The sequence below is a fragment of the Rhipicephalus microplus genome, chromosome X (genome assembly GCF_043290135.1).
Source record: "Rhipicephalus microplus isolate Deutch F79 chromosome X, USDA_Rmic, whole genome shotgun sequence".
Taxonomy (NCBI): Eukaryota; Metazoa; Arthropoda; class Arachnida; order Ixodida; family Ixodidae; genus Rhipicephalus; species Rhipicephalus microplus.
The window spans coordinates 279,166,410-279,193,682 of record NC_134710.1 but is presented as its reverse complement, the minus strand read 5'-3'; the positions used below and the strand labels follow the sequence as shown (position 1 = coordinate 279,193,682).

The 27,273-nt window shown below is 46.6% G+C and overlaps 1 non-coding gene and 1 pseudogene across 1 annotated transcript; both read right to left on the bottom strand.

The window, feature by feature from the left end:
* Nucleotides 1-5,023: 5,023 nt before the first annotated feature.
* Nucleotides 5,024-5,095, bottom strand: TRNAP-AGG (transfer RNA proline (anticodon AGG)). The gene has a single exon. It is a non-coding gene; the product is annotated as a tRNA-Pro (tRNA).
* Nucleotides 5,096-17,310: 12,215 nt separating this feature from the next.
* The window catches only part of LOC119168315 (uncharacterized), a 75,282-nt pseudogene continuing 65,319 nt past the window's right edge, over nt 17,311-27,273 (bottom strand).

Sequence of the window (27,273 nt, the reverse complement as noted above, 5' to 3'; positions counted from 1 at the left end):
GATGTCCACGGACTGTGAGATGGCCGAATGCGTCTCTACGAAGGATATCTTCGACTTGATCGTTGATGACGCGGCGCTCTTCAGTGGAGACACGGTATGGTCTTTGACGCAGTGGCTGATGAAGGCTAGTGTCAACATGATGTTTGAACGTGTGGTCCTGTTGAGATTGCGACACATAGAAAGCATTCCGAAACTCACGCAGAAGACCATACAGGTCGGCATGTTCGGTGGGAGTGAGGGTGTCGGAGATGGCGCTGAAAAACGTATCCTCGGACGACTCCTCGACTGCCGACAGTGCTTTTGGGTGGTCACAGTAGTCATCCGGGACATTAACCAGAGATGAATAGTCAAGATCCTGCACGCGGCCGAGACATTTCCCTGCAAGCAAAGTGACAGGTGTGGAAAGTGGATTGAGTAGGAACGTATTGCTTCTTCAGGTGGCAACGTCAATCGTCGCGAAAGGCAGCGGCAGAGCTCGACGACTTGAGAAAATATCGGAAGGCATAAAAAGGATTGTAGCGTCAGTGTAGGCGTTGCATGAAACGGGAACAAATCCGAAATTTCCAGGTGGAATATCGGTATCTTCATGAACGAGCAACTTCGACAGCTGATGAAGAGCGTCAAGTAATGGGACATCACACAAAGGTGAAAACTCAACTTCAGCGCATGCGCAGTCGATGACAGCATTATTTTGGGATAGGAGGTCCCACCCGAGGATGACGTCATGCGAACAGACAGCGGGGACAATAAACTTTACGATGTAAAGAATGCCTTCGATGGACACGCTTGCAGTGCAGGCTACGAGAGACGATACTTGCTGTGCGCTTGCGGTGTGGAGAGACTGTCCCGAAAAGGGTATCGTGGCTTTGCGTAATAAACGGCTGAGATTAGCGGCAATAACAGAAACATCAGCAGCGGTGTCCACAAGGGCGAAAGTACAATAACCTTCTACAGTTACTGCGACCGCGTTAGCAGGAGAAGAGCGAGGGCTTAGACAGTTAAAAAATGGCGCAGTTTTTGCCTCTTGAACTGCGGTGCTTAGTTTTCTTGTTCGGAGCCTCCGGGCCGGCGACGCATGGGGAGGGCGATCGCCGACGAGGAGAGGGTGCGTGCTGCGGCTGGAGGTCAAGGTGGTCAGTAGGGGCATAGCGAAGTGACTAGACTGGCCCGTATTGGGCGAAGGGTTGGCTGCCGGGTGGCGATGATCGGGTATAGTCGCCGAACGTCTGAGGTCGACGGCGGCAGTAGCAGGCAACGTGTTCAGGAGTAAAGCAGGTGGTAAATCGGTCGGTTATCGGGCGTCCTCCAAAGATTAGCGACTGGTGGTGCCGCCCAAGGTGCAGTATAACCAGCCGGGTGTGCAGGCTGTGAGCGCGTGGTGTAGGGCGGTTGCGGAAGCCTTATACACAGAGCGTCTGCATATGTGAGTGGCGCGGCTACAGGCTGCATCTCTTGCGAACAGGTGACAGGAGGAGCCACAGGCTGCGCTGCATAGGTTATGGGCAAAGCCGCAGGCTGCAAGGCTGGCGGATAGGCGACAGGAGCACCTACAGGCTGCGTGACACGCGACCAGTGAACACGGCTAGATAGAGGCGGCTCGTGGTGCGCAAGGGGAACAGCTGGGGCGACCTCTTCCGAAATAGCAGTGAGAAGCGGGGCAGGTAGATGGGTGGTGGTCTCGCGAGTAAATAGCTCTAGGGAAAGTTCGCGGGTGACTTCCTCACGGACGAAGGCTTGGACTTGCTGAAGCACCGGTGAATTTTCAGGCATGGTGTCGAAACTGGACAGTGACTCACCACCATGCTGAGGCTTCCGAGTCAGAGTGTGTTGCTTCTTCAACTCGTAGTAGCTCTGACACAAGCTGACGACTTCGGAAACTGTGCTCGGATTCCTAGCCAAGAGCCTTTGAAATGCGCCATCGTCGATGCCCTTCAGAATGTGTTGGACCTTGTAAGATTCGGGCATGGTGTCATTCACACGTTGACAAAGGTCGACGACGTCCTCAGTGTAGCTGGTAAAGTTTTCGCCAGTCTGCTGAGAGCGGACGCGCAAGCGCTGTTCTGCCCGCTGCTTGAGGACAGCCGGCCGACCGAACGTTTCAGCACATGATGTCCTGAAGACGGTCTATGTGGAGATGTTGTGTTTGTGGGTGTTAAACCTCAATTCGGCGACTTGAGTGAGATAAAATATACCGTGGCCTAGCTTGTCGGGTTCATCACACTTATTATTGGCGCTCACCAGTTCATAGTGCTCAAACCAGTCTTCCACGTCGGTCTCATCCGCACCGCTGAAGACCTTCGGGTCCCGTAGCCTAGGATTGCCAGGGCAGTTGACGAATTAGGGCGAAGGCGCCAATGGGTTGGCGTTGTCAGTCTTGACGGGCGAAAGCGTGCGGCTTCGGAGCTGCAGGGTGTAGCGACGGGGATAAACAGCACTCTCTACCAAATGTGAAGAGGTTTATTAGTCGTTAAGGACAGTGGCGAGACAGCGTGTAGAACCGTACAGAGACCGGCGCAGCAGTGAACCGAAGCACGAGCTGAGAGAGCCGATGCTGATGCTGATGCTGATGACCTTTGATGGATGGCGCTTACCCACAAAGGGGGATGGGCCAAGAACCGGGCGGCAGGATACTTAATTGAAACTAAACTGAAAATGAAGCCAATCTGAAAAAGTAGCTTAAAATAATACTACCAAAAAAAAAATGTGTGCTGAGCAAGCGGTCAAACCATCTTTTGTTTTTGAAAGACATAACTACGAATTCTAAACTAAAGATCTGAAAAGGTAGTGGTTCACTAGCATGGTAATCTTTTAGTTGCGTTGATGTAATCAAACACAGCGGAGCATACATCCCTGTGGAAGTAACCAAATGAAGTTCCGCCAAGTGATAAAATTACTGGTAAATTTACTTGTATTCCTAGCTTTTGTAATGGGGCTACTAAATATCTTTTTCTCTGATAAGAATAACGATGACAGAATAAAAAGAAATGTTCAATTGTTTCAATTTCGTTGCACCAAATGCATAGCGGTGACGCCTTGAGCTAAGCTTTATTAAGGTAATAATTTAGTTGTGGAACTGCACAGTGCAATCTGGTATAAGTGACCTCTAACTGGCGAGATACACACCACTGTTTATTCCAGCAATAGCTCAAATGCTCAAAATCTTTAAATTTATCCAAATTACCTTTTCCCCATTGCAGGCAAGCATTTCGGAACCTTAGCGCGGTTACGTAAGCCGTATCTGGCAAAACTGGGATGGTGGGCCCACCCAGGGATACTGCTGCTGAGGGCCGGGCGTTGGCGATGCTGCTCGCTGCAGGCGCATCTTTTTCTTCACAGTTTGTTTAATATTTTTATTTATTTAGTTATTAATTAATTAATTAATTTATTTATTTATTTACCTAATATGAATCTTAATCGTTTGCAGCAAGTGCTATAGAATAAGCGCGTTTCCTCGAAATCAAACTGTTTGAAGTGAGCGCACAATGATTTCAGCAGGGACGTATTTCATGCACTCATTAGACGAAGCATGCAGGAAGCGTTGGCTCGAAATGATTTTACGCTTCGAGCGGCCGTCTTTTTAAGCATACGAATATTGAAACTACTTCACGCGGAAAACCATCCATGTGTCCACCCGTAAGATGACTCGTTGCAGGCCACAGTAATATATGCATTCTTGCGTAGGTAAAAATCACCACCGTCTTGCTGGAGAGAAAGCCGGACAATACCTATGCCGCAGCAAATAACCAGATTGTATGGGGTGTGGTATGAGGATACCAGGAGCACACAGCTGCTGCAACAAGTAAATGTTCAAAGCTGTCTCTAGGTCGCTACAGTTGCCGCAACAAATAATTATACTACAGACTAACCTCGGTTCTTTTGACTGATGGTGGCAAACGTTTTCATATCTAATTAATGATTGCGCTAACACATTATCTCAGTAGCGTGTTTTGCCTAGAATCTTCTGTTTTACTCGGTCAGAACCATTCGGTTCACTACTTTCGTTGCATTAATTCAGGTGAAATTTAGGGTCGCGCCACGTTACAAATGCAAGCTGACGTTGAGCGTAAGTGTGATAGCTCATAGGCGCTGCGTCGACGTGACGTCCTGAGGGGCATGGCACGGACAAGAAAAAATGGCGGATGAGAGTTGACAGCCTCAGCTTGCCTAAAAGAAGCCAAATAATCCCGAAGGCGAGGTCCACTCGACAAGTAGCAACAATGCAGGACCTAAGAGTTCCTTTGAGCCGTAGGCTGTAGTAAGTTTAAGTATTTTCGATTCACCCGAACGCTCCTCCTTTAACAAGAATGTTGACGAGGTGATGTAACCTGCCATTTTTCTCTTAGCGATACAACGTTGCAACTTTGAGACACGCGGCTCATTTCAAAAGGCGAGGAGAAGGCTTTGCTATTTTCATTTTCTATACCTAAAGACGTCCCAACTTGTGTAGATGGCCAGGTGCGAAGCAGTAGTAAAGTAGACAATGAATCATATAGGATACAGCTTCTAAAGTGCATCTGGTGCTGCTATATGCAACGCCTGAGTATTGTTCTCGTGGGCATGTGCAAATAATAGCATGCTGTGTATAATTATACCACAACCCGCAATGGAGCTGTGCCTGTTGACCAAGCTAACACAAAGTGTTTGAGGAAATAACAGCTGTATGGCAACATTTGTGAGCTCTGGTAGATTCCGTTCTCTCTTTATTGTCTTGTGAAGCAGATGCCAAAACAAACGATAGAGCAAAAAAAAACCTTTTAATATTTCGCCCGCACATCCAATGTAAACATATATCCTCGTATATGAATAAAATGGCTCATCGTGTTTTGAACCAGACAATTCCATCCATGTTTTTTTAGTATCGATAGCTCGTTGATATGGATGGTCAGACCTACGAGCCAGCCACACCGGTGAACACATGGAAGTTAACTAATAAACTGGAGGGCCAGGGAGGAAACTTCACAAAATAACAGTTCGATCAATACAAAGCAATGGTCACAATTCATCTTCCGATAAAAAAAAAATTGGGCTCGTCCGGGATTTGAACCCGGGACCTCTCGCACCCTAAGCGAGAATCATACCCCTAGACCAACGAGCCGACACAAGTGGTCAGCGTACCTTTGCAGCTAAGGTTGCTTGGTATGTTGGTCAACTACCGAAAAGTCAGTAAAAAAAAGTGCGAAATAGGTAACGTCATCACTTCCCAGCTGAGCCATAAAATTAAAGAAAGAATGAATATCTTTGTAGGTAATTTTCTTCCTTGTTATTCTTAGAATTTTTACAATATTTATTTACAACGCACGCCCCACCACAGTGATCTAGTGGCTAAGGCACTCGGCTGCTGACTCGCAGGTCGCGAGATGAAATCCCGGCTGTTGCGGTGACATTTACAACGGAGGCGAAAATTTTGTAGGCTTTTGTGCTCAGATTTGGGTGCACATTAGAAAACCCCAAGTTGTCAAAATTTCGAGAGCCCTCCACTAAGGTGTCTGTCATAGTGGGCCAGGCAGCGGCACTCTGGGCAAAATGCTCTCCAAACCATTCGTCTTTGTGGTGCAGGTTGTGGCGACCATCTTCGGAATGGAAGTTGCTGAATATGAATCCGTTGTGACAGACCCATCACATGACTGGAAAGATCTTCACGGCATCGAGATTCCGCTGCATGGTCACCGTTGTCTTATCGAGGAAGCCGTCCTTTCCTTAGCCCCGACTTCGACGCATGCGCTGACACCGGTGACGTCAGCAACCTTGGGCCTTCCAGCAGCTATACGAAGCCACGTACCTCCGTCGAACTTCAGTGGGTCAGGCAGCGGCACTCTGTGCGAAATGCTCACCAAACCATTCTTCTTTGTGGTGCAGGTTGTGGCGACCATCTTTAGAACGGAAGCTGCTGAATATGAATCCGTTGTGACAGAACCATCACATGACTGGAAGGACCTTCACGACATCGAGATTCCGCTGCGTGGTCACCGTTGTCTTATCGAGGAAGCCGTCCTTTCCTTAGTCCCGACTCCGACGCATGCGCAAACATAGGTGACGTCAGCAACCTCGGGCCATTCAACGGCTATAAGAAGCCACGTACTTCCGTCGAACTTCAGTGGGCCAGACAGTGGCACTCTGGGCGAAATGCTCACCAAACCATTCTTCTTTGTGGTGCAGGTTACTTCCTACTTCCCTGCGCAATGTTACCGCAGTGATAACCGCTTTTTAGTGTTGCCGCCACGCCGACTTGTTAGCTTTTTTTCATGCATTTGTGCTTTTGGTGTGGATTTGTTAGTTTGCGGGTATATTGAAGCAAACCCAGGCCCTTCTGATAAAGAAATATTGCAGCAGCTTCTTTCAGGACAAAAACACATGACTTTATGATGAACAGTGTCTTATCAAAACAAGAAAAAATCAAAAAAGAAGTTGCTAACTTGACTGAAAGTATGAGTTCAATCGAAATACACACAAAAACTTTGATTGAACTGAAAACAAATGTAAAAGACTTAAAGCAAAGATCAACACAGCTTGAGAAATACTTTGGATTCGCGGTCAAAAAGTTTGACGAGTTAGAGAACATAAGTCGACGAAATAACGTGATTATTTTTGGCCTAGGGGAAGAAGCTAATGAAATGAGTGCTGACCTTACTAAAATAATAAAAAAGGACCTATTTTAAGGAAAGCTGGGAGTGAATGTCAGTGGCATAGAAAGATGTTGCAGATTGGGAAACAATACTGGCAAAGAAGGCCCAGTAATAATAAAAATACTTGATTACCGAGACAAGGTAGCTATTCTACAGAGGTGTTCCAAGCTGAAGTGCACCGAGCTGTCGATAAGTGAAGACTTTTCCGCTCGCGTTCGTGATATCAAAAAAAAAAGTTGTGGCAAAGTTCATCACGCGAGCGTGCAAGTGGATCTAAAGTGAAGTTAGTTTTTGATAAAATAAGCATTGATGGAAAGTTTTTTTGTTGGGATGATAATAAGAATAAAAGATATAAGTTATCTAACCAAATTAAATTTCGGGGAAACTAGATGAACGATGTTTAGTGGTGTTAGATGTAAATTGTCGTAGTATTGGTAATTAGGCTGAAAAGTTGGAAGGCGGGCTTTTAGCACATGAACCAGATATGGCATTACTAACTGAGACATGGCTACGAGATGATGTTTTTGATAGTTAGTGCCGAAAAATTACAGAGTGTTCTGTAGGGATTGAGATGGTAGGGGAAGGAGCGTTGCTATACGTTTTAGGAATAATACACGTGTTGTAAAGACGTTCAAGACATAGAAAGAATCTTCTGTAAAGTGTACCTTGGCAATAATAAATATCTCATTGGTGTCGTTTACAGGCAACCAAATGCTTCCTTTGATGTTATCGCAAAGCTTAAGGATTACCTTCATTGTCATGTAAAAACCGATGATAAATTATTCATAGCAGGAGATTTTAATATGCCAAATATGAATTGGGAAACGTTTATATCAGACCGATGTCAAGCTGCGGATACTCAAATATCCGATATCATGTTTCACTATGATTTGATGCAAATAGTCACCGACCCTACCAGAATAGATCAGGGGACGAAATCTATTCCAGATATATATCTTGTAAGGGGCAATATGAAAGAAAGCGTGTTGTGTAGCGTCACAAATGGCATATCGGATCACAAGGCTGTGGTACTGGAGCTAAAGGGAGTTGCACTTAGTCAGCAGAGCATGGTGAAAAAATTTTCCTATTTTTCAAAAGCAGATGGTCTTTAATTGATGTTCTGGCCTTTGAATATGATCACTTCAATACAGGTAATCGTAGCGTTGAAGAACTGTGGCTTTGCTTCAAGAGAATGATTGAAGATCGTGTGCACCGGTTCATCCCTTTAATTACACTGCCCCGCCGCGGTGGTCTAGTGGCTAAGGTACTCGGCTGCTGACCCGCAGGTCGCGGGATCAAATCCCGGCTGCGGCGGCTGCATTTCTGATGGAGGCGGAAATGTTGTGGGCCCGTGTACTCAGATTTGGGTGCACGTTAAAGAACCCCAGGTGGTCTAAATTTCCGGAGCCCTCCACTACGGCGTCTCTCATAATCATATGGTGGTTTTGGGACGTTAAACCCCACATAATAATAATAATAATAATTACACTGAAAGTAGAAAATCACAATCCCTGGATAACAAGAGACGTTACAGCTGAAGTGAAAGTTGAAACGGTTAAAAAAGGTCGAACAAGGCTAACAGTCCTAATTTAAAACCAATTATTTGCAATATACGTGAAAAAATCAAAGAAAAATCTTTTCGTGACAAAGAAAAGTATTTTAACGAAAAATTGCTGTCATCTATTAAAAGATGTCTAAGAAAATTTTGGAAAGAGGTCACTCCGGGCACGTGCTCTACTGATGTATTTCTTCAAGATGGAAAATTAGAGAGTGATGAAAAAGCTGTCTGTACGGCCTTTAATAACTATTTCAACAGCGTCTATACAAAACATAATAATCATCTCCCACCTTTCAATGCAAACCTACCACCAATATCAGATGTCACTATTTCTGAAGAGGTTATTTTTAATTTATTGCTAAATCTGCATGTTAATAAATCTGTTGGACCTGATGACATACCGAATGCCTTCTTAACACGGTACGCAGAGTGGTGCGCGAAATATTTGTGTGTGTTGTATACTAGGTCTTTGAACGAAGGGGTACTCTCTGAGGACTGGAAGATTGCCCGGAATAAGCCTCTACACAAAGCAGGTGATGAAACTCAAATAAAGAATTATCGACCAGTTTCGTTAACCACCACGTCTAGCTGAATTCTCGAGCACACAATTCACAAACACATTGTTACATTTCTTGATGAACGCAAAATACTAACAAAAGTGCAGCATGGATTTAGACGTGGATATTCCACCACTAGACAGCTGCTTGAAACCATCCACGATTTTGTTACCGCACTAAATGAAGGTGAACAGCTAGATGCCATTTTTATGGACTTCCAAAAGGCCTTTGATAAAGTTTCGCATAAAAAAATGACTTCATAAATTGCAATATATATTGAAAAATCCGAAACTTATTGTTTGAATACGAGCGTATCTTGAAAACAGGCAACAAGTTGTTTCACTTAATGGCAGCTGTTCCAGCAAACTTCCTGTGGATTCCAGCGTACCTCAGGGTTGGGTCCTTGGACCTCTTTTATTTCTATTATATATAAATGATATAATGGATGGCCTTTCTGTAGGTGTAAAGCTTTATGCTGATGATTGTGTGTTATACACGAAAGTAACAACTGCTGGAGATCAGATAAGGCTCAATAATCAACTTAACAATGTCGTCTCTTTGTGCCAGGAATGGCAAATGTCAATTAATTACAACAAAACTGTTTATATGAAATAAAACTAAAAGAAAGTCTTTTATGTTATCAGTGCAGCACAAATAGCGTCAATCTTACAGAAGTTACAGAATACAAGTACCTTGGATTATGGATAACTAATGATCTAAACTGGAACAAACACACCAACATAACTACAGGTAAATGTCTACGTAAACTTTCTTTTCTTCTAAAGCGGCCCTTAAAATATTCTACCCCGTTTGTACGCATGTTGGCATATAAAACACCCATTCGCTCAACGTTAGAATATGCTGTAATATTATGGGATTTATTTACTAAATGCAATATTAATCAAATAGAAAAAGTGCAGAACAACAGCTTACGTTTTATTTATAACTGCTACGATAGAGCATCCGTATCTGAATTATTGCTAAAAAGCGGTCTGCAACCCGTTGTGGACAGAAACCGCACTTGCTGGCAAGTTTTTCTACCAATTAATAAATCTTCACCTAAATGTTGACACCGCAGGCATCCTTCAGTATTCTTCCGGTTACCCAACTCGCAAGCGACATAGTAAATCGATAACTCCTTTATCTTCACGGATTAACTGCTACAAGTATTCGTTCTTCCTTAGAAATAATAATTAATGGAATAACCTGACAAATGATGTCGTTTTACACAAGAAACTGTCATTGTTTGAAAAGAGCATCACCTAAACCATCACTATACATTGCAACGTATCATTTGTTTATTGTAACTATTGTGTTAGTCTATAACCCGTATTCTATGTGTTACGTTAATATCTGTTATGTTACTCAAAAATTTATTGAAATAGGCGTTTTGAACTTTCTCCTTGTATACTCACATCGTAAGATTTATTGTGTTTTCATTATTTCTTTGTATGTACAGATTCTCGAACATTTTTCCCACCCTGCCATGATCTTTCAACTGAAGGATCGCAGTAATTATATATATATATGTATATATATATATATATAAATATATATATATATATATATATATATATATATATATATATATATATATATATATATATATATATATATATATTGTGAGGAGGTTTATTAAGACAGCGACGAGACAGCGGGAAGAAACGTCCAGCGATCGGCACAGCAACGAACCGAAGCACGAGCCGAGAGAGCCGGGCGTTGGCGATGCTGCTTGCTGCAGGCACATCTTCTTCTTCACAATCACCCCCGCTGAAAAAGGAGCCATCCTGGCGACCAAAGAAGTTTCAGGGAGAGGCTGATGATACGGTTTTAGGCAGGAAACATGGACGATGTCACGTGCATGCCGGCGCATGTCATCCGATCGGGAAACTGGCTCAACTAGGTAATTATTTAACCGCAGAGTTTTTCTCTAAAACGGTGTAAGGCCCCTCGTACCGGAGGGACAAGTTTTGATGAAAGTCCCGGAGTTTGGTATGAGATGGCAAGCCACACGAGAGACCCTGGAGCATAGTTGGGATCCGGAAGAGAGGTGCAACGGTTTTCTTTCTGGCGTTGCTACTCGTCCGAGGTGAACGCACGGGCGAGCTGGCGGCGCTCTTCGGCTAGTCGAGCAGCATCGGAGATAGGTGGACATTCGGAAACATCAGGACGGTAGGGAAGTAGAGTATCAAATGTATGGGAAGGGTCACGTCCATAAAGAAGAAAGAAAGGTGAAAATCCCGTGGTTGTTTGTATTGCAGTATTGTATGCGAATGTCACGTATGGGAGAACACGGTCCCAGTTGCTATGATTAGATGCCACGTATATTGAGAGCATATCACCCAGCATGCGGTTAAACCGTTCCGTTAGCCCATTAGTCTGCTGGTGGTATGCTGTCGTTTTCCGATGAATGACGTGGCATTCCGAAAGCAGGGCTTCGACGACCTTGGAGAGGAAAGCGCGGCCTCTGTCACTAAGGAGCTCTCGAGGTGCGCCATGTCGAAGGATAAATTGACGTAAAATGAAAGAGGCGACATCCTGAGCGGTGGCGCTCGGTAAAGCGGCTGTTTCGGCGTAGCGTGTTAGATGGTCGACCGCCACTATAATCCACCGATTGCCATCTGGTGTCAATGGAAGGGGGCCGTAGAGGTCAACGCCAACGCGATCAAATGGCTTGGCAGGGCACGGAAGTGGCTGCAATTCGCCAGTCGCACGTAGCGGTGTTGATTTGCGTCGCTGGCAGTCAGGACAGCACTGCACAAATTTGCGTACAAAATTGTACATGCCGCGCCAGTAAGAGCGATGGCGAAGGCTTTGTTATGTTTTGAACACCCCGGCGTGGCCACATTGTGGATTGTCGTGAAGAGAGGCGCATACCAGCGGTCGTAAAGTGCGTGGAATGACCAGTAGCCACCGGTTGCCATCAGGAGAGTAGTTGCGTCGATGCAGAAGTTGATCGTGGATGGCAAAATGGAAAGCTTGACGTCGGAGGGATCGAGATACTGGAAGGTTGGCCGTACCGAATAGATATTCGAGAAGAGATGCGATCCACGGGTCACGACGTTGTTTGGTGGCAATTGAGTCAAGATTTAACGATGACAAGGACTGGAGGCACGTGTTTCCGCACGTCGGATCCGGTGGCAAAGGTGAGCGGGACAGGGCGTCAGCGTCAGAGTGTTTGCGTCCACAGCGGTATACGACACGAATGTCGTACTCCTGGATGCGGAGTATCCATCGCGCAAGGCGGCCAGAAGGGTCTTTCAGCGTGGAGAGCCAGCAAAGCGCGTGGTGATCAGTTACTAGATCGAACGGGCGGCCGTACAAGTATGGCCGGAACTTTCTAAGCGCCCACACCAGAGCCAAACACTCTTTTTCTGTCACGCTGTAATTAGTTTCGGCTTTCGTCAGAGTGCGGCTAGCGTAGGCTACAACGTATTCTGAATAGCCGGGTTTTCGTTGAGCGAGGACAGCACCTAGCCCGACGCCGCTGGCGTCGGTGTGCACTTCGGTAGGAGCCGTCGGGTCGAAGTGGCGAAGGATAGGTGGGGAGGTGAGCAGACGGCGCAGAGTAGTGAAGGCAACGTCACATGCAGGGGACCAGGAGGAGAGGTTTACATCACCGCGATGAAGCTGGATCAATGGTGACATGATGGATGCAAAATTGCGAACAAAGCGCCGGAAATATGAGCATAGGCCTACAAAACTGCGAAGTTCCTTCATGGTCGTCGACTTGGGAAATTCTGCGACTGCTCGAAGTTTTGCTGGGTCAGGTAATACGCCGTGCTTCGACACGATGTGGCCTAGGATGACGAGCTCGCGTGCAGCGAAGTGGCATTTTTTCAGGTTAAGCTGCAGGCCAGCGTTGGTCAGACAAGTCAAAACGTGCCTGAGGCGAAGGAGGTGCGTAGAAAAGTCGTGCGAGAAAACCACGACATCATCGAGGTAGCGGAGGCACATATTCCACTTGAGGCCACGTAGCGTATTATCCATAAGTCGTTCAAATGTGGCGGGCGCGTTACAAAGCCCAAAGGGCATGACGTTAAGCTCGTATAGTCCGTCAGGTGTAACAAATGCAGTTTTTTTGGCAATCGGCTTCAGCCATTGGAACTTGCCAGTTGCCAGACCGCAAATCTAGCGACGAAAAGAATTCCGCTCCGTGAAGGGTGTCAATGGTGTCATCAATGCGTGGCAAAGGATAGACGTCCTTGCGAGTTATCTTATTCAAACGACAATAGTCTACGCAAAATCGGATAGATCCGTCTTTCTTACGCACCAGGACGACTGGAGACGCCCAGGGACTGTGAGATGGTCGAATGACGTCTCTACGAAGCATATCTTCGACTTGATCGTTGATGACGCGGCGCTCTTAAGTGGAGACACGGTATGTTCTTTGACGCAGTGGCTGGTGTAGGCCGGGGTCAACATGATGCTTGACTTGCGACGTACGGCCTAGTTGAGGTTGGGACACATCGAAGGAATTCCGGAACTCATGCAGAAGATCAAGCAGGTCGGCATGTTCGGTGGGAGTGAGGGTGTCGGCGATGGCGCTGGAAAACGTATCCTTGGACGACTCCTCGAGGGCCGACAGTGAATTTTGGGTGGTCGCAGTAGTCATCCGGGACATCAACCAAAGACGAAAGGTCGAGATCCTGCACGCGGCCGAGAAATTCCCCCGCAAGCAAAGTGACAGGTGTGGAAAGCGGGTTGAGTATGAACACATTGCTTCTTCTGGCGGCAAGGTCAGTCGTTGCGAAAGGCAGCGGCAGAGCTCGACTACTCGTGAAGATATCGGAAGGCATAAAAAAGACTGTGGCGCCAGTGTAGGCGTTGCATGAAACTAGAACAAGGGCGAAATTTTCAGGTGGAATATCGGTGTCTTCATGCACGAACAACTTCGGCGGCTGATGAAGAGCGTCAAGTAATGGGACATCACAAAAGCGTGAAAACTCAACTTCAGCACATGCGCAGTCGATGGCGGCATTATAGAGGGATAGGAAGTCCCATCCGAGGATGACATCATGCGAAAAGACAGCGAGGACAATAAACTCCACAATGTAAACAATGCCTTCGATGGACACTCTTGCAGTGCAGGCCGCGAGAGGCGTTACTTGCTGTGCACTTGCGGTGTGGATTGACAGTCCCGAAAGCGGCGTCGTGACTTTACGTAATACACGGCAGACATTAGCGGCAATAAGAGAAACAGCGGCGCCAGTGTCTACAAGGGCAAAAGTATAATAACCTTCAACAGTTACTGCGACCAAGTTAGCAGGAGAGGGGCGAGTGCTTAGACATTTCGAAAATGGCGCAGTTCTTTCCTCTTGAACTGCGGTGCTTAGTTTTCCTGGTCAGAAGGTCTGGGCCGGCGACGCATTGGGGAGGGCGATCGCCGACGAGGAGAGGGTGCGCGTGGCGTCACGAAGTCGGGGTCGTTGGAAGGGGCATATCAAGGTGACGAGACCGGCCCGTATTGCGCGAAGGGTTGGCTGCCGGGTGGCGATGATCGGACATAGTCGCCGAACGTCTGAGGTCGACGGCGGCAGTAGCGGGCAACGTGTCCGGGAGTAAAGCAGACGTAGCATATCGGTCGGTTATCGGGCGTCCTCCAAGAATTGGCGACTGGTGGTGCCGCCCAAGGTGCAGTATAAGCAGCCGGGTATGCGGGCTGTGAGCGCGAGGTGTAGGGTGGTTGCGGAAGCCTACACACAGCGTCTGCATATGTGAACGGCTCTGCTACAGGCTGCATCACTTGCAAACAGGCGACAGGAGGAGCCACAGGCTGCGCTGCATACGTTAGGGGCACGGCCACAGGCTTCATGGCTGGCAGATAGGCGGCAGGAGGGCCTACCGGCTGCGCGACACGCTGGTAGTGAACACGGGTGGATAGAGGCGGCTCGTGGTGCGCAACAGGAACAGCTTGGGCAACCTCTTCCGAAATAGCAGTGCGAAGTGGGGCAGGTAGACGAGTGAGGGTCTCGTGAGTGAAGGGCACTAGGGAAAGTTGGCGGGTGACTTCCTCACGGACGAAGGCTCGAACTTGCTGAAGCAACAGTGAATTGTCAGACAGGGTGCCGAAACTGGACAGTGACTCACCACCATGCTGAGGCGGCCGAGTCAGAGTGCCTTGCTTCTTCAACTCGTCGTAGCCCTTCAGGATGTTTTTGACCTTGTCAGATTCGGGCATGGTGTCATTCGCACGTCGACAAAGGCCGACGACGTCCTCAATATAGCTGGTGAAGGTCTCGCCAGTCTGCTGAGAGTGGATGCGCAAGCGCTGTTCTGTCCGCTGCTTGCGGACAGCCGGCCGACCGAACACTTCAGCACATGACGTCTTGAAGACGCTCAATGTGGGGATGTTGTATTTGTGGTTATTAAACCACAATTCGGCGACGCCAGTGAGAAGAAATATCACGTGGCCCAGCTTGTCCGCTTCATTCCAATTATTGTTGGCGACCAGTTCGTAGAGCTCGAGCCAGTCTTCGACATCGGTCCCATCCGCACCGCTGAAGACCTTTGTGTCCCGTAGCCTAGGATGGCCAGGGCATTTGAACTGGGGCGAAGGCACCGATGTAGTGGCGTTGTCAGTCATGACAGGCGGTAGCGTGTGGCTTCGCAGCTCCAGGGTGTCGCAACGGGGATTAACAGCACCTCCACCAAATGTGAGGAGGTTTATTAGCCGTTAAAGACAGCGACGAGACAGCGTGAAGAAACGTCCAGCGATCGGCACAGCAACGAACCGAAGCACGAGCCGAGAGAGCCGGGCGTTGGCGATGCTGCTTGCTGCAGGCACATCTTCTTCTTCACAATATATAAATATATATATATATATACATATATATATATATATATATATATATATATATATATATATATATATATATATATATATATATATATATATATATATATATATATATATATATATATATATATATAGTAGATTCGGGACGTTAAAGCCAACATATCAATTATCATTTTACACCGAGGAGTTCCTTCTTGTCTTCCTTTATTTGGTGACATCAAAACTCAGTGCCATTTAAGAAGTTGGCATTCTTCACTTATCTTTCGCAGAACATAATATGTATCTGGTCACGACGTACGAAATGTGTAGACGTACGGTATTCCCACACTTGTAATGAATGTGAAGGTTGACAGCGGCTGTGATATAAAAGCAGCTTTCTCCTAAAGTAAACTGTTCGAAGTGAACACAGTATAATTGGAGCAGTGCCGTATTTCATGCAGTTCAAAAAAAAGGACGCGGCAGGCGGGTTCGAAATAATTTTACGCTTAGAGATAGCTTGTGGCACCCGCCACAAGCTGTGTTGTCCTATTAACATATGTATGTTACCCAATACACCTCTGATGTTGTCTGCAAAAAATATTACACACTTCAGTATAAGAGTTATACAAATAGCACATTCATAACAATAGCTAAGCCAAAGAGTCATGAATGTAAACGTGTCAAAGAAACCTATACAATTTGAAAGTGGGAGATAATATTCGAACTGTCTTGCACGAACAGGACCAAATTAATATAAGGAAGTAATACCTGTAATCTGATTATGCCAGCATAACTATAAAAAAACATCACATAGCCGAACGCATGCGGAAAGCCACATGAAAAAAAAAGGCCTCGTCTGGCATTTGAGCCTGTGGCCTTAATTCTTGCCCTTCGGGCGAGAATAGTAAGTCCAAAATTATGTTAACGACAACATATATATATTCTGGTAACTTCCCTTGATCTTGTTGAGAATAACTCCGTTTTATATTGTCTAAATATAACAGAATCACGAGCATTTCAACCACGAAAACTTTCGTTGCACTCCCTAGCTTACATCTCATAGAAAATTCCCCTGTTTACGTAACACTACTTTACGAAGTATACAATCATCCCTGCTTGCATGACCAATAACTTCTTCGCCCACAGCACATATCCTGTCACATTCACCAGCATCACAAAGTAATTGATTGATTGATTGATTGATATGTAAGGTTTAACGTCCAAAACATCATATGACTATGAGAAACGCCGTAGTGGAGGACTTCAGAAAACCATCACAATTGGGCTTCCCTTTATGCAACGCAAAAATTTTCTTCAATTCAGTTTCACCTCATCCATAAAAGAATTAAACAGGCTTTACAATGACATTGTTGCTATTAGCGACCTTTTATTAGGCCTTTTTGTTACAATAACCAATATTGTATAATTAGGTTCTGTGGTGTATTATCTAAAGTCTATCATAAGGTGTATTGGCAGACATTGTATCTATAGGACATATATTTTTACGGTCTAGCAGTATTCACTGCTTTTTGTTCATTAACATTTTTTTCATTAACAACTCACCCCCATTTGTAATGCTACTTGGCGATGAGGTAAAAATAAATTACCAACAAATAGGGATAATAAATATTTAATTGCTTAATTACATATAACGATGTTAAACACACCTATACTTACAATAACAATACGAATTACGATATTGACGATATTACCAATATTATGAACAATATAATTGATAACGATATCAGCGAAATATGTAATTATTCATCAAGGATTTAGAGTGTTCTTGCCCATTATTACGGTGTTGAATTACGAGCGGTGGTGGTCATCAGAAAGGGGCAGCCTTGGCGCTGGATGGCCCGCTGGTGCTGCACCGGCGTTCCTCCGTACACAAGCGCAGTCTTGAGGATAGACTCTTAGGCATACATGTCTGCACGCTGGGCAACCTGGATGGCCAACTCGTCGTTTGGCCACAGGACCACCACCATCGCACTCTGCACGGGCTGGTAGGACGCGTTCTCATTTACAGTGTCACTCAGCAGCGCGTCCAAAATAAGAAGCACGAATGCCGCCATCTTTCCAGATCTAGTATGTGTGCGCAGGCCATCAAGTGCCGGCCGGCCAAAGAATTATTGATGGCGTACTTGTTCTGTGCGGGCATCGGCTTGACATACTTCGCGCCGCAAGTTCTGCAGCAGGAGTTCCTACAGGCTCATTTCATTGAAGTTGGTTGACATCCGGAACTGAGGGTCACTAACATCCACGGGAATGACATCGTACTTGTCGAACTTTATGCCGGTGGAGATGGTCGAGAAGAGCGTGTCCCCATCCGTAAGAAGAGATGGCGAAACATAGGGTGCCTCCATTGGCTTCCTGTGGGAGCACTTGCGAGGCACAACCTCTTTCATGCAGTATTGGCCGTCTGGCCCTTCTGCTGGTAATTGAAGAATCACCGGGACTGGTAACCCTTGTCTTCGGAGCAGTCTCTCCCTTGTCTGCCGCCATCGTCTGGGTTGGGGCACTCGCCACTTTTATGCCCCTCCTCGCCACAGTTGAAACAACCCTTGAAACACCACTCCTGCTCAGGGTTCAGGTAGTCCCGGCTCATTTGAGTGTCCCATTCACAGTTGACTGAGCCCCTTTTGGGTCTGTTATTACAAGAAGCTGTTGGGCTATCCCGAGTGATGTGGCTCTCCTCGCCACATTTGAAGCAGCCTCTTTCACCGCCTCTACGACCACCCGAGGAAACGGTGTTTGTGTCTCGGCTCATGTGGCCCTCCAGACCAAACTTAAAGCAGCCTCTACAACCAAAGCAGCCACCACCCACAGAAGCGGAGTCTGCGTTGGGACACTCACGCTTTATGTGACCTTCCTTTCCACACTTAAGACAACCTGCGTTCGGGCAGTCCTTAAGGAGGTGTCCTTCTTAGTTGGACTTGAAACACGCTCTGCTTCATCCTCCTTCTCCAGAACGGTCACCACCGGAACTACCTTTACCGCCAACCTGCTGGAGCCTCGCCCAAAGCTCGAACTGGGCTCCGCCTTCAAGCCGCTGCTCGAATCTTGCTCCAACCAGGGATCATTCGAGACTGTCGTGCCTGCAACACTGTTGCTGTAACCCACACCATTGTAGTTCCAGTCATAGCTAGCAGTACCATTGGCGTAGCCTTAGCTGGACTCTGCCGGTGCATTATTGGACTAACCTTTAGCACCCCAGCGCGACGAACTTGTCCTGGTGGTTGAACATCTGGTTGCCTCGCAGCCTATGCTTTTCCACCCATCATTGTCTTATCCACGCCACGGCCATGGCCCAAGCCGTATATTGCTGATTCAATGCTTTAACGAAGACCAAGACGAAAACAGGTTGGGTCTTTCAGCGTCGTCGTCTTCTTTCTAGCTGCCTCGGATGATGATGATGAGGATGCCTCTACTATGACTCTTGTCCACTCAGGGGGATTGGCCCAGAATTGAGGAAATCAGCAAGCACGCGTGCACCGGCCCCCGTTTACTTCGTACTGATGCGCAACAGTATTTAACAGTGTGTAGTAGTCTAACCATCTTTTGAGCCATAAGCAAACGCAAAATTGCCTCCCCTGGAATAAGTGAAACAAAGTTATTGGAAGCGTCTTGGCCACAAAGAAAATATAATCAAATTATTAATCAAAAACCTTTTATCAATGTTCATGACTTGGACATTGTGTTGTAGGACTTCTTGTTATTATGAAATTATTTGTATCGTAAAGAGTGCCAGAGAACAAAACAGAAAGGAAGATGGAAACAGGCTCCAGTAGACAACTGATTTTTATGTTTTGGTTTGTCGCTTAGAAGATCTTGCCTCATACCCGCAAGAGAGATAGGCAACAATGTACCTTACAACGTAATTTTCTACAATGCTTGTTAAAAGAGAGAGCAATCATATATAAACACGATGATTGATAACGTAACTTAAAGAAGTGCAAATGGCAAAGTCAAATAACCAGATTATATAAAAAGCATAAAAGAAGATGGGGGACCAAGATGGGGAATCCAGAATTTATCTGGCGATACTTCTAGCAGCGAATCCTTTCGGTTGCCTGAGTGAATTTATGTAGTGCTGAGAGAATAGCACTGTGGCCCGCACCTAACTGAATGTCTCCAATAGATCAAATGGTAGATGTGGTAAATGCCAATCCCAGCATATCAATTGGCCTATAAAGAATTTTTGGGCGGAGGAGGCGAAACAGCGGCATGTATGAAGGAAGTTATCTATTGTTTCTGGCTTATCGAACTGTGCATAGGTTACATAATGAAAATCCAGGTTTGAGAAAATAATATTCTAACCGAGGAACTCTGCAGTGAAAGCTTGTGAGTGTCATCTCAATTTGACGGCAAAGGCATTTTGCGGTGTTCCATGTTAGCTGCAAGTGCTGAAATTCTTCAGATTGTAGGAGTGATGTTTCCTTGTTTTTTAAGACTACCAGGCTTTTGAAGTGTTCTGCAGTAATAAAAGAAAACTGTGGAACAGCTAGTACCACCAGGAAATTTAGAAACGCCGAAGCGAGCGAGTCAGCATATTCTTTTAGTACAATTTGATTTTGATGAAGGGAGAACCTCAGACATGAATATTCATAGGCACCGTGGGCACCACGTTCCGAGAAATGAATAAATGGTGACAACAGAAAATTAAGCAGGTGCTTTAATAACTTTTCATTGCTGTGCTCCATCGGTCCTTGTAGCGTTGCGCCTACGCAGATTTTATTTTATGTACATATCTGAAGCATTGTGTAAATTTAGAAGCTCGTTTTCTTTGCAAGACACAAATTTGTAAAATATTAACGCTACAGAGGAGGTCACACAGATCGCGGTCGACGCATAGTACTTGCGGTGCTCGTCTGATGACCCGAAAGTTGCGGGTTTGATCCCGGCCGCGGCGCTTCCTTTTAAATGGAGGTGAAATGAAGGAGCACCGTTTACCAAAATCACGTGTATGGTAATAAACTGCATGATGCCTAAATTTTGGAGTCCTCCACAAGGGCGTGTTTCACAGTCATATTGTGCTATTGGCATATAAATTATATAAATTCTTGGAATTCATTAGCAAGAGTATGTGGCGCAAATATTCCCGTATAGTGGACTGCCAATGAATAGTTAAGATTCAAAACACAATAGCATATTTGGTCAAAAGAAGACAAAAAAATTCACTGGCTCGTCTGGGTTAAGAACCCTGAACTTCTCGCACCCAAAGCCAGAAATATACCTCTAAACCAAGGAGCTAGATGGAGTATGACGACAACACCACGATGACACTTTTCTCATAACTCACCGAGTGCAGAACGAAATAAACATGAATAGAAATGTGAATGAGCAGGAAGCTAAACATTTTCAAAGCTCTGGTTTGCCAGCGGGAGAGCATTTGGCAATATAGTGCTATAAATAGACGCTAGAACTTGGCAATATGGTGCTATAAACAGAACCACATTAACACCAGTGCCAGTTTCAAAATAAATTTATTGGAGAGATGAATAGATGATGCTTCAATACAATTGCATGTAATGGTTACAAAAGCACGGTTTCCAGACGTGCCTTACAAAAACACCATAACAAGTACAATACCGATAGCCCCTCGTGCGGCGCACCTATCGCATATCCCTGCTTTTCGAAAAATGTGACGGGAACAAGTTCTTACACATTAACTATAAAAACAAGTTTGTGGCTTTCCTTACTTGTTCTCTTGTTATTGAATCGATCGCCGTAAAAATTGGTGCACCTGGTTTGAGGACGAAGCAGAAGAGAAGGAGGATGAAAAGGAAGAAGAAGATAAACAGAGCGCATGCATGCTAGTCAAGATTATGACAGTTTTCTCTTGGCTAGGCACGGAATAATTATCGGCTTAACAGATTTGATGTTAAAAGTAAAGCTGGCATTTAAGGTGAACAAGTAATGTCGTAGCTTATTGCCAAAGAAAAAAATCATACCCCTAGACCAATGAGCCACACTGACACAGTGTCAACTGTACAGTTTCCCTCTCCTGGTATCTTGGTCGCCTGCCAGAAGACTGTAATCCAAACTTTAAATAGGTAACATTAATCAAATCCGCACTTACAACTGAAAAAAGGAATGATTAGCTTTGCCTATATTTTGATCACCAGTTCTCTCTCAAAATACGACAATCTTTCTCCTTGATCAACGGCTTCTGTAGACCAGACGAGTAGCAAGGAACCAAGGTGTGCGATACCAAGATGTCAGACACTTCGGCATCGACTGCATCTATGGGTTGTAATAAACATAGCCTTTCCGCCACTTGATCGCTTTATGTAACTGGCACCTCTTGAATGACAACAAAAAACGTGAACTTAGTGCTTTTTGTTTCATTTGCGACAACCAGGTTTATCTTCCCAATAACGTTTTGCGTATGGCTGAAATTTAGCGGAACTATTTTGCGCAGGAGCCATCGATAACTCTCGAAAGACAGTTTCTGGCATGATGTAACGGTTCGCTTCTCTGTCGATTTCACACCTGATCATGACGCCAGCCATTTTTAACGTCGCCGCCTAGTGCTCGCTTCTTATAACCGTGTGAACTTCCAACGTCTGCAGAAAGTATCCTTCTGCATCGGCCACTTCCACTTGCATGCGCCGTCCTTGTGGCCGCATTTTCAGGCTCCGCGTGCGTCACACAGTTGAAAATCGGCTCAGGACATTACATGTCTTGCAATATTCCCCCCTCGCCGGAGATTTCGCAGCTCTGTGATGATTTAACCCACATTTTGGAATGCTAAGAACCCAAGGCTTTCAAAATTTCCTGAGCCCTCCACTACGCCGTCTCTCATAATCATATAGTGGTTTTTGGACATTAATCCGTACATATAAATCAATCAATCAATCCGCATTATGGGCAGAGGCATTTTTTTCTTCTATATACTACGTAAATGCTTCCTCCAAGTTCAAGGAAGGGCTGCTTCTAATTTCAGCGACTTGTTGCTTGCTCTGTTCTTTAGCGCGACAAATGTCAACTGTTTTCACCTAGGAGGAATTTTCATTGATAAGCCTTTACTGAAGTTCTTTGTCTGGTATGGAATGGAATGAAAAAACTTTATTTCAGTCCTGCAGGACGCGCTTAGCGCGTAGCGGGCGTCTCCCACGTAGGTACCGACAGGAAGTACCTGGCGGCCGCTTCATGGGCCTGCTGGATGGCCCATTGCTGGTCGGCGAGAAGTGAGCTCCTGAGCGACTTCTCCCACTTCCTTGAGGTAGAGTCGGGAGGAGTTGTTCTACACTCCCAGAGCATGTGTGCGAGTGTCGCTGTGTGTCCACATGATGGGCATGTGTCGCTGGGGTATGCATCGGGATAATTAACGTGAAGCGTGGCAAGGCTAGGGTACGTGTGTGTCTGTAGTAGGCGTAGGGTTAATGCCTGCGGTCGGTTAAGTTTCGGATGTGGGGGTGGAAAAATGCGGCGTTCCAGGTAAAGGTGCTTTGTAATTTCATTGTACGTAATATGTGCATCCCGATTGGTATCTAACCAGCAAGATGAGGTTGCCCTGTGGCAGTGCGATCAGTAAGTGCGCGCGCTGCATCATGGGCGATCTCGTTGAGGTTGGATAGGGCACCTGGCACCTGGCCGAGATGGGCGGGGAACCAGATAACAGTGTGGTGCTTCAGGGCACTCGGGTCCGCATTGCGCAGGGTACGTAACGCCTGGTCGGAGATGACTCCGCGTTCGAAGGCTTTGATGGCCGGCCTGGAGTCCCTGTAGATGAATTCCCGTTTGCTGTCGAGCATAGCTATAGCTATAGCTACTTGCTCCGCTACTTCGGGGTTTCGGGTGAGGATTGTGGCTGAGTTAAGAGTCTGCTGCGCAGATGATACCGTGACCGCGGCGAAGGCTTGGTTGTTGCAATAGGCAGCGGCGTCCACGAACGAGACGTTGTCCGCTTCCATGTCTATGCGCTTGAGAATGGCGGTCGCCCGCGCAAGGCGCCTGCCTCTGTTGTATTCGGGGTGTACATTTCGTGGTATGGGAGCGATCGTGATAAGGTCGTGGATTTCACGGGGAATTAGAGTCAACTCTGGGGGGTTCCTGGCTCTCGAGGAGAAGAAGCCGAGCTCGCGCAGAATATGGCGGCCCACCTTGGTGGTAGTGAGCCGGGTTAATTGCACGCGTTCCTGAGCTTCGGCGATCTCTTCTAGCGTGTTATGTACGCCAAGCTCGAGGAGTTTGTACGTTGGAGTGGTGATAGGGAGGCCAAGGGCTCGTTTGACCACCTTGCGAATAAGCGCATTGAGTTGATCGCGCTCAGCATGTAGCCACTTGTGTATAGCGGCAACGTAGGTAAAATGGCACAAAACAAACGCGTGTACGAGACGCAGCAGGTTGTCTTCTTTGAGGCCATGGTGCCTGTTGGCTACTCTACGTACGAGTCGTATGGCATTCTCAGTCTTAGTCCTGAGCTTTTGTACTGTTTGGGTGTTGGTTCCGCGGGACTCGATGATCATGCCGAGGACCTTTATGGTGTCTACCCTGGGTACAGTACGACCATCTCTGGTGTGGAGGGTGATATTGCGTTCCGCCGGAGGTTTCCACCCTTTGGGCTTGGCACCCCGGCGTTTGGGCAAATATATCAACAGCGCCGACTTCGCAGGTGAGCACCTGAGACCGGTGTAGTCAAGGTAAAACTCGGTGGTGTCGATATCCTCTTGCAGGGCGGACTCAATGAAGCCATTCGACCCTGCGGAGCACCATATGGTTACATCATCCACATAGATAGTGTGATTTAGCCCGTCTATTTTTGAAAGTCGTTCGGAAAGCCCGATCATCACGAGGTTGAAGAGCGTGGGTGACAGGACAGATCCCTGAGGAGTGCCCCGCTGTCCGAGCTCCACTTCTTCCGACACTAGGTCTCCTACGTGGAGGACGGCTCTGCGTCGAGTGAGAAAAGAGTGGATAAGGTAGTAAAATCAATGACCTAGGCCGAGGGCTGCAATCGCTTTCAAGATTGACGAGTGCGTTGTTGTATCGAAGGCCTTTTCTAAATCGAGACCGAGTATTGCACGAGTGTCCCGAGTGTTTCCGCCATCTAGAATTTGATGCTTTAGGAGTAACATGGCGTCTTGAGTGGATAACCCTGGTTGGAAGCCAATCATGTGGTGCGGGATGCAGTCGTTATCTTCGAGGTATCGACCAACCCTGTTGAGGACGACGTGCTCAGCCACTTTGCCAACGCACGATGTGAGAAATATGGGGCGTAGGTTATCTAGGCTCGGCGCCTTTCCCGGGTTGGGTATGAGAACCGTGTGAGCTGGTTTCCAAGCATCGGGTACCTCACCCTTTTTCCATATCTCGTTGATAGTGTCAGTGAGGTAAGTGACGGAGGAATCGTCCAGGTTGCGTAGGAGCTTGTTGGTGATGCCATCGGGGCCAGGGGCTGAGCGGCCATTGAGCTCATGGAGAGCTCGGCGCACATCTTCAATAGAGAAGTTGGCGTCTAAGTTAGTGTTGTCGCTGCCAGAGTAATCAGAGTGAGGGGTCACAGGGCCCATGGGAAGCGGGAGATATTTTTCCACGAGGTTCTTGACAACATCTTCCGGTGACACTGTCCGTTTAGCCTGATGAAGTATCTTCACGATCGAATGACGCTGATTTGTGCGGGTGTTGGTTTCATTGAGGAGGTGTTTGAGTAAGTTCCACGTTTTGCCATTTCGAACCTGACCATCAATCTAATTACAAATTTCGTCCCACTGCTAGTATAGTTTGTCTGGTATCTCAAGAAATATTCTACTGCGTAGACGCCTATCTTCAAGCTTTCCAAATTCACGCTGAGCTGCTACAATCCTGATCTTTGTGAGCCAATTGTTGAACGGCTCACCTCGACGATTCCTGTAACCAAATCGAAACTCGTTGAAGGTGAGATTTGTTGCTGGTTTTTAGCGGTCTTCGAACTTCGGAGTTAAAGCTTTCAGGTCATTCTTCTGGTCCTCGTTCTCAGACTTGAAGGTTTGCAAAACACGCGTTGTCTCCTCGTCCATTATCAGGCCCGTGTGCTCAGATTTGGGTGCACGTTAAAGAACCCCAGGTGGTCAAAATTTCCGGAGTTCTCCACTACGGCGTCTCTCATAATCATATGGTGGTTTTGGGACGTTAAACCCCACATATTAATCAATCTTCGTCCATTATTATTAAAAATGTATTTGCCTGAACATCCTGCGAATGTAGGTTTAGCTTCGTTGCTATTGCGAAAAGTTCGAACTCGCTTTTACAGATGTTCCAGTTATGATAAACGTCTCCAGTCTTGTCGAGAAGCCTTTGGGGGTGGTGGCAGGAGCATCGAAATTATTGTTGTGTTTGCAGTTCTGGATGATCTGGTTGTTGTCTCGGATTTGACAATGAGGGACGCTCGTTCCGTATTGCCTTCGTTAACGCTGTTTTGCATGGCAGAGGCTAACTGCCGTGCCCACTTCCGACCCTATGTAGGCCAGACGAGTAGCAAAAAAACAAAAGTGGTTTCTCAGCAACGCAACCGAGTATGTAAGAAGGCTAGCGATAAGCGGTGGAGGAGTGGCGCGTGAGCGTTGCATGACGCGCAAGCGAACTTCGGGCTCCATTGCAACTTCCTCATTGTATTCTTCCCTCTCTTCAGCGAAATATAATCCAATATCATTTGGTAGCTGACATTCATCTCCTTTCTTTTGCAGAAGATATTGTTACGGGAATGACGAGTCAATAGACCGATATATTCACCGATTTTTCCTCACAATGCGACAATCTTTTTGTTTGTCCAAACATTTTGAGCCCCCGAAGAGCACGTCATTCAACGCTGACATGGCGAGCTATTTATATCTGCCATTTACCGCTGCTGATGGTCATCCCGGGGGGAATTATCGCGTTTTCAGCATTACAAGCAAGATGGCGCAATAAGCACGCTTCGCCACATCGCGCGGAGGCACGTGTTCTAATCTCCCACGCGTACTTTGCCCCGTTTAGTGGAGGGGGCAACGTAAAGCTTCTATATTTCGTAAGGGTACTGCCATCTGCTCTGCCCCGCCACAGTGGTCTAGTGGCTAAGGTACTCGGCTGCTGACCCGCAGGTCGCGGGTTCGAATCCCGGCTTCGGCGGCTGCATTTCCGATGGAGGCGGAAATGTTGTAGGCCCGTGTGCTCAGATTTGTGTGCACGTCAAAGAACCCAAGGTGGGCGAAATTTCCGGAGCCCTCCTTTATGGCGTCTCCCATAATCATATGGTGGTTTTGGGCCAATAAACCCCATATATCGATCGATCAATTTCCGTCTGGTCTCCCTATCGCCGCCTCCTCGCCGGCGCGTTGCTTTTTTTTTTTTGGTTGTGACAGTGACGCCCCTGTAACGCGCCATTAGCTTGCAGTTTGCTTTCTAGCCGGTCAGAGGGGGAAACGGCACAGATCAAAAGGACGCTGTGGTTTCCCGAAGGTAAAGGGGCTTTAGGGCAATGCTCCCTCATGCGCCCTTACGTCACCGTGGGAAGGATAGTATGTCTTGGCTGGCCTCTGGCTTTACCTGGAACGATTCTGTTGTAGTTACCGGGCACACAAGGGTCACTGAAATTCTTGGAGTCTCCGTTTGCGAAAAGCGCACGATTTTCAGACACAGCGAAGTAACAACTGAGATGCTCATTCACGTGCATCTGTACCTGTGAGTACGTTTAGTGCGTCATTTGTGCCTGAGAAACGTGGGGCACGTTTTGATCTGCTTTCCATGCTGTGCATGACCTTCCAAGTTTTTGCTATCGCATTCATTGCTTCGCCT